This window comes from Lactuca virosa, chromosome 4, assembly GCF_052849685.1.
Source record: "Lactuca virosa cultivar CGN04683 chromosome 4, Lactuca_virosa_CGN04683_v6, whole genome shotgun sequence".
Classification (NCBI taxonomy): Eukaryota; Viridiplantae; Streptophyta; class Magnoliopsida; order Asterales; family Asteraceae; genus Lactuca; species Lactuca virosa.
Genome location: NC_136429.1, coordinates 386,356,100 through 386,361,554, shown reverse-complemented (window position 1 = coordinate 386,361,554; position 5,455 = coordinate 386,356,100).

Genomic DNA, 5,455 nt, shown 5'->3' with positions numbered 1-5,455 from the left:
ATTCTCATCAGAATCCACTATTCTTTGTATGATAGTTTTGTTGGATTAGGTGTCTAAGCCCATAACTATAATTGGTATGTACTTGACCCGATGATAGCATGGTCCATTTGGGTTGTAACACTCTGGAACAATTTGATAGGATGGATACTTGAGAAAGAGGTTTTTGTGATTTATTAATATATTATAAGTATAATATATTAATTGAGGAATCACATTATTTAATTAGTATTGATCAAGAATTAATTTGGTATTAATTTAGTGATCAAAAGAAACTAATTAAAGTTACAGGGACTGATTAAGTAAATCAGTGATACTTCTTATTGGGCTCATGACTCGTGTTGATTAGAGTTGGACTAAACTTATGTGAAGTTCCATAAAGTTTTAGCCCAAAAGACTAAGAAATATGAAGAGTCATTAGGGTTTGCATGGCTGTAATCCTAAGCTGTAAAAGAAGTCCGTAACACCTAAAATCGGGACTCATGCATGCTAAAGAAGTGGCTAGCCGATTTTGAACTCCCAAGCCTCTCTCTCAAGTCCATTCTCCTGTTCTTGGTTTGTTATAAAACATTTGAGGCATCACACTTGAGCTGCTAAGCTCCTAAAAGTTCAAAGACAAGGAAGCTACTACACAAGGTACTCTTCTAACTGTTTTTATGTTTTGAATCTTACCTTGCACGCTAGTTTAGGCTTTATACTTTGGAAAACAATGTTGCATGTATAATTAAAGAAAACTTAGATCCAAAGAATTAGGGTTGTATGTGCACCATAGGAATGTGAGAGTACATAAATCACATGAGATGTATCAGAGCTCAAGTTGTTTTCTATTATATTGATGTAAATGTGTGATTTTTTCAAAGTTGGAAAAATGACTTTTCTGGCCACTGTCTGATGAAATCGACGAGTCCATATATGGAGTCGACAAGTTGGATGATTTTTGCCATGAACTCGATGAGTCCAAAGCCTGGCTCGACGAGTTGGCTCATTTAGATGATTTTTGACCTGTTTTGGATTAGGAACATTACAACAAAGTGTTTTGGTTCATAAAATTTGCTTTTACTAGTATGGTAATGTTTATCCCCATGCATAACCATGAAGGTTATCAAATTTTTAAAAATAATTACTTGATTTTATGAAAAACTAATTATTGGTAAATTTTGAAAGTATCTTGAATATGAACTAGGTCAAATTGGTAAATGATGAATTATATGATAATTGGATTAGTTTAATTTGATCTATGTGTTCTTGAAAAGTTGGATAACTTGTCCTCAAGTTATTGAATATAAAAAATTCTTTATTTATGAAACCATTAACTATTGTAAGTTAGAGAATTCAAGAGATCTTGAAAGGTTTCATAACTTGTCCTCAAGTTTGGAATTTGAAAGGTCTCATTCATGAAACTTTAAAATCCATAAGTTATGGAAATCAAAAGTCTTGACAAGTTACAAAACTTGCCCTCAAGTTTTGGAACTTGAAGAGTCTCATTTATGAAACTTTAATTCCAAACCCTAGAATTTTAAAAGTTTAAAATTCAACCCTTATACTATTATAATATTAAAGTTTAATACTTATATATATATATATATATATATATATATATATATATATATATATATATGTATAAGACAAGTCAGTCTTACTGTTAGTAGGCCTCATTCAAGAAGTCGGTCTATAAGGGGGGTATAAGGTTACTGCCTATAAAATGGTAGTTTAATGGGTGTCCACTCTCACCCACCGCTTCCTTGACTGGTGGAGGGTCGTTAGCCAAACGGGTAGGATAGGACACGAATTCTCATTAATAAGTATAATGATAATTATTAAAGTAACTAAACTTTTATAAATTCCCAATCTTAGTTACTTTAGGAAAAATGTGAAAATGGTGTTATTCCATGAAATTACACTTTGCACCTTGTTAAGTCGTTAGTGGAGCGTGTGTGGTTAACCGCCACACTAATTTGGGACTAACAATGTGTGGCAAAGGGTAGCTTGATGTTAATCATGGATCAATACAGCGTGTGTGGTTAACCGGCACATGAATTGGTTGATCTGTAACATTAAGTGTACCAAGCTAATTTTCATGGTTATTAACACCTTGTTTGTGATCCTCGGCATCCCAGTCACAAACTTGAAGGGCATAATCGAGATTTAAACATGCCATTGAAAAGTTAAATGAATCTCAAAAGAGTCTAGGAATTTCAATTCATTTAAAACTTAATAAACAATTTTGTTTTTCATGGTGGAAATTGGTAAATCGTCATTTACCTACCTTCAAATATTTTTGCAATTGGATTACGACATCCCTCTTCGTAATTGTAAAATATTGTGTTGGGTCCTAGCCTTAATATTCTATTTGGGTGATATATTAAGGATAATTATCTAATATAAACTTTGTCTTTCTTTTCAGATGTCTTCCAACACTACTTCAAACCGAAACCCTTTAGGCTCTTTCTCCCTCGTGAACTTATGTGGGAGGGTCATATTTGATGGTTTGAACTTCAATGAGTGGATTCGAAACATCCGAATGGCCATTCTCTATGAGGACAAAGAATATGTCCTAGATAAAGAACTGAAGGAGATTGATGAATTTACCGCTACTCCCGAACAGATTGTTGAATACAAGGCCCATGAGAGGGACGCGACCAAAGTGTCGTGTATTATGATTGCTACCATGACTGCTGAGCTTCAGAAGTCCTATGAGGACTTTTGGCCTTATGAAATGAACCAAGATTTGATGGAAAGGTACCATCAAAGTGCTAGGGAGGAAAGGTATGAAATCATAGCCTCCTTGATTACTACCAAAATGAAGGATGGAGAGTCTATCACGGCCCACTTGCAAAAGATGCAAAGGTTTGTGGACCGTTTGCTGAAGTTGAATGTCAACTTCGATGAAAAGTTGGCCATAGATATTATTCTACACTCTTTTCCTCCTTGTTATGATTAGTTTTGTAGGATCTATCATATGAACAAGGAGGAGGTCACTCTAAGCAAGCTTCAAGGCCTTTTGTGGACTGCTAAAAGTAGTCTTAAAGGAAAATCTGTTGTTCCTATTCCTATTGCTACTGCCCCTGTCTTGGCAATTGGACATGGGAAACGAAAGAAGAGGAAGACTCCTTCCAAGAGTTACAAGGGAAAGTCCCATGTTGGATCCTCTTCTGCTGGGACCAAAGTTGGTTCTGTCACCCCCTCTTCCAATCCAAAGGAAGCCGAGTGCTTTCATTGCCATGAAAAAGGGCACTGGAGACGAAGTTGCCCCAAATACCTGCAGGACATAGAGGATGGGAAGATCAAGCCCACCTTTGCAGGTATTTATACTATTCTGCCCAATAACTCATCACATGCTAATTCTTGGGTCCTTGATATAGGATGTGGTTTTCACATTTGTTCTGACCTGTAGGGACTAAAAGGAAGTAGGGATGTGGATCAAGGGAAGATGAACTTAATCATGGGGAATACGAAAAAGTCGCATGTCACCAAGATTGGAGTTTATTATTTATTGCTTAGGAGGGTTAAAATTAGATTTGAATAATTGTTTCTACTCGTCTGATATGGCGAGAAATATTATTTCCTTTCACAGTTTGTATGAACAAGGTTTTACCTTTTCTTCTAATAATAAAATTGGTTCAATAAATGCTTATTTTAATGGTGTATTTTATTTTGAAGCATTACCTTGCAGTGACATATATGAAACTGTGATGGTTGTAGATAACTTGGGAAATAATGTGTTGCATATTGATTCATCCAATGATTTGGATAAAGCATGCTTATGGCATTGTCGTCTTGGACATGTTAACAAGAAGCGCACAGCCCAACTCCAAAAGGATGGAGTTTTAGAGTCATTTGACTTAAAGTCAGATGACACTTGTGAATCTTGTTTTCTTGGAAAGATGACCAAGTCACCCTTCACTGGCACTTGTGTAAGGGGTGAGAGTCTGTTGGATCTCATACACACTGATGTGTGTGGACCCTTCAGAACCGCCACAAGGGATGTTAACCGCTTCTATGTGACTTTTACTGATGATTATAGTAGATATGGGTATACTACTTAATCAAGCATAAGTCAGAAACCTTTGAAAAGTTCAAATAGTTTAAGCAAGAAGTGGAGAATCAATTGGGCAGGAAGATAAAGATGCTTCGATCCGATCGAGGAGGAGAGTATCTTAGTATCGAGTTCCACGACTATCTTAAGGAATGTGGAATTGTTTCACAATTGACGCCACCTAGGACACCACAACTTAATGGTGTGGCTGAGAGGCGTAATCGAACCTTGCTGGACATGGTTCATTCTGTGATGAGTCAAGCTTTGTTACTTATCTCATTCTATGGGTATGCCTAGAGATTGCCTCCCATATCCTTAATCTAGTCCCAACTAAAAAGGTTTCCAAAACACCTCACGAGATGTGGACATGGAAGTTTCCCTCGTTAGCACACATCAAGGTTTGGGGTTGTGAGGATTTTGTGAGAAAAAAAACTCACAACAAGCTCGAACCTTGAAGTGAGCGATGTATTTTCATCGGCTACCCACAGAAATCCTTTGGATATCTCTTCTATAGGCCGAGTGATAATGTTGTCTTCATTGTGAGGAGAGGAGTCTTTCGCGAGAGAGAATGCATATGCCAAGAGGACAGTGGGAGGCAAATTCACCTTGAAGAGCTTCAAGAGTTAAGCGATGAAGGAACCTCAAACACTAGCGCTCAGACCGAGGAGGAAACTCTTGTTGAACTGATTGACAAGTCCTTACCTCTAAGGCGTTCCAGTAGAATTAGACAGGCACCTGAGTTTTATGGTTTTCATATTACTTCTGAAGGTGATACGTTTATCAGTGATAGCACACTGGTAAACTTTGATGAACCTAACAACTACAAGGAAGCCATGGCAGGCCCCAAGTCTGCAAAATAGAAAGAGGCGATGGACAGCGAGATTCAGTCCATGTATAACAATCAAGTCTGGAACTTGGTTGACAACGTATCGGGTCGAAAGATAGTCAGGTGTAAATGGATCTTCAAGAAGAAGACTGACATGGATAGGAAAGTACACACCTATAAGGCACGATTGGCTGCGAAGGGCTTTACACAAACTCCTAGAATTGACTATGATGAGACCTTCTCACCAGTGGCTAAGATTAACTCTATAAGGGTTATGCTAGCCATAGCTGCATTTCATGATTATGAAATATGGCAAATGGATGTCAAAACAACTTTCCTTAATGGGAAGTTGGCTGAAGATGTTTACATGAATCAGCCAGAGGGTTTTGTCGATGCAAAGTACCCGAATAGAGTGTGTAAGCTTGAGAAATCCATTTATGGATTAAAATAAGCATCTCGCAGATGGAATCTTTGTTTCGATGAGAAAGTCAATGAATTTGGATTTTCGAGAAGCGAGGATGAGTCATGTGTATATGTCAAAGATAGTGGGAGTATAGTCAGCTTTCTTGTGTTGTATGTGGATGACAAACTACTCA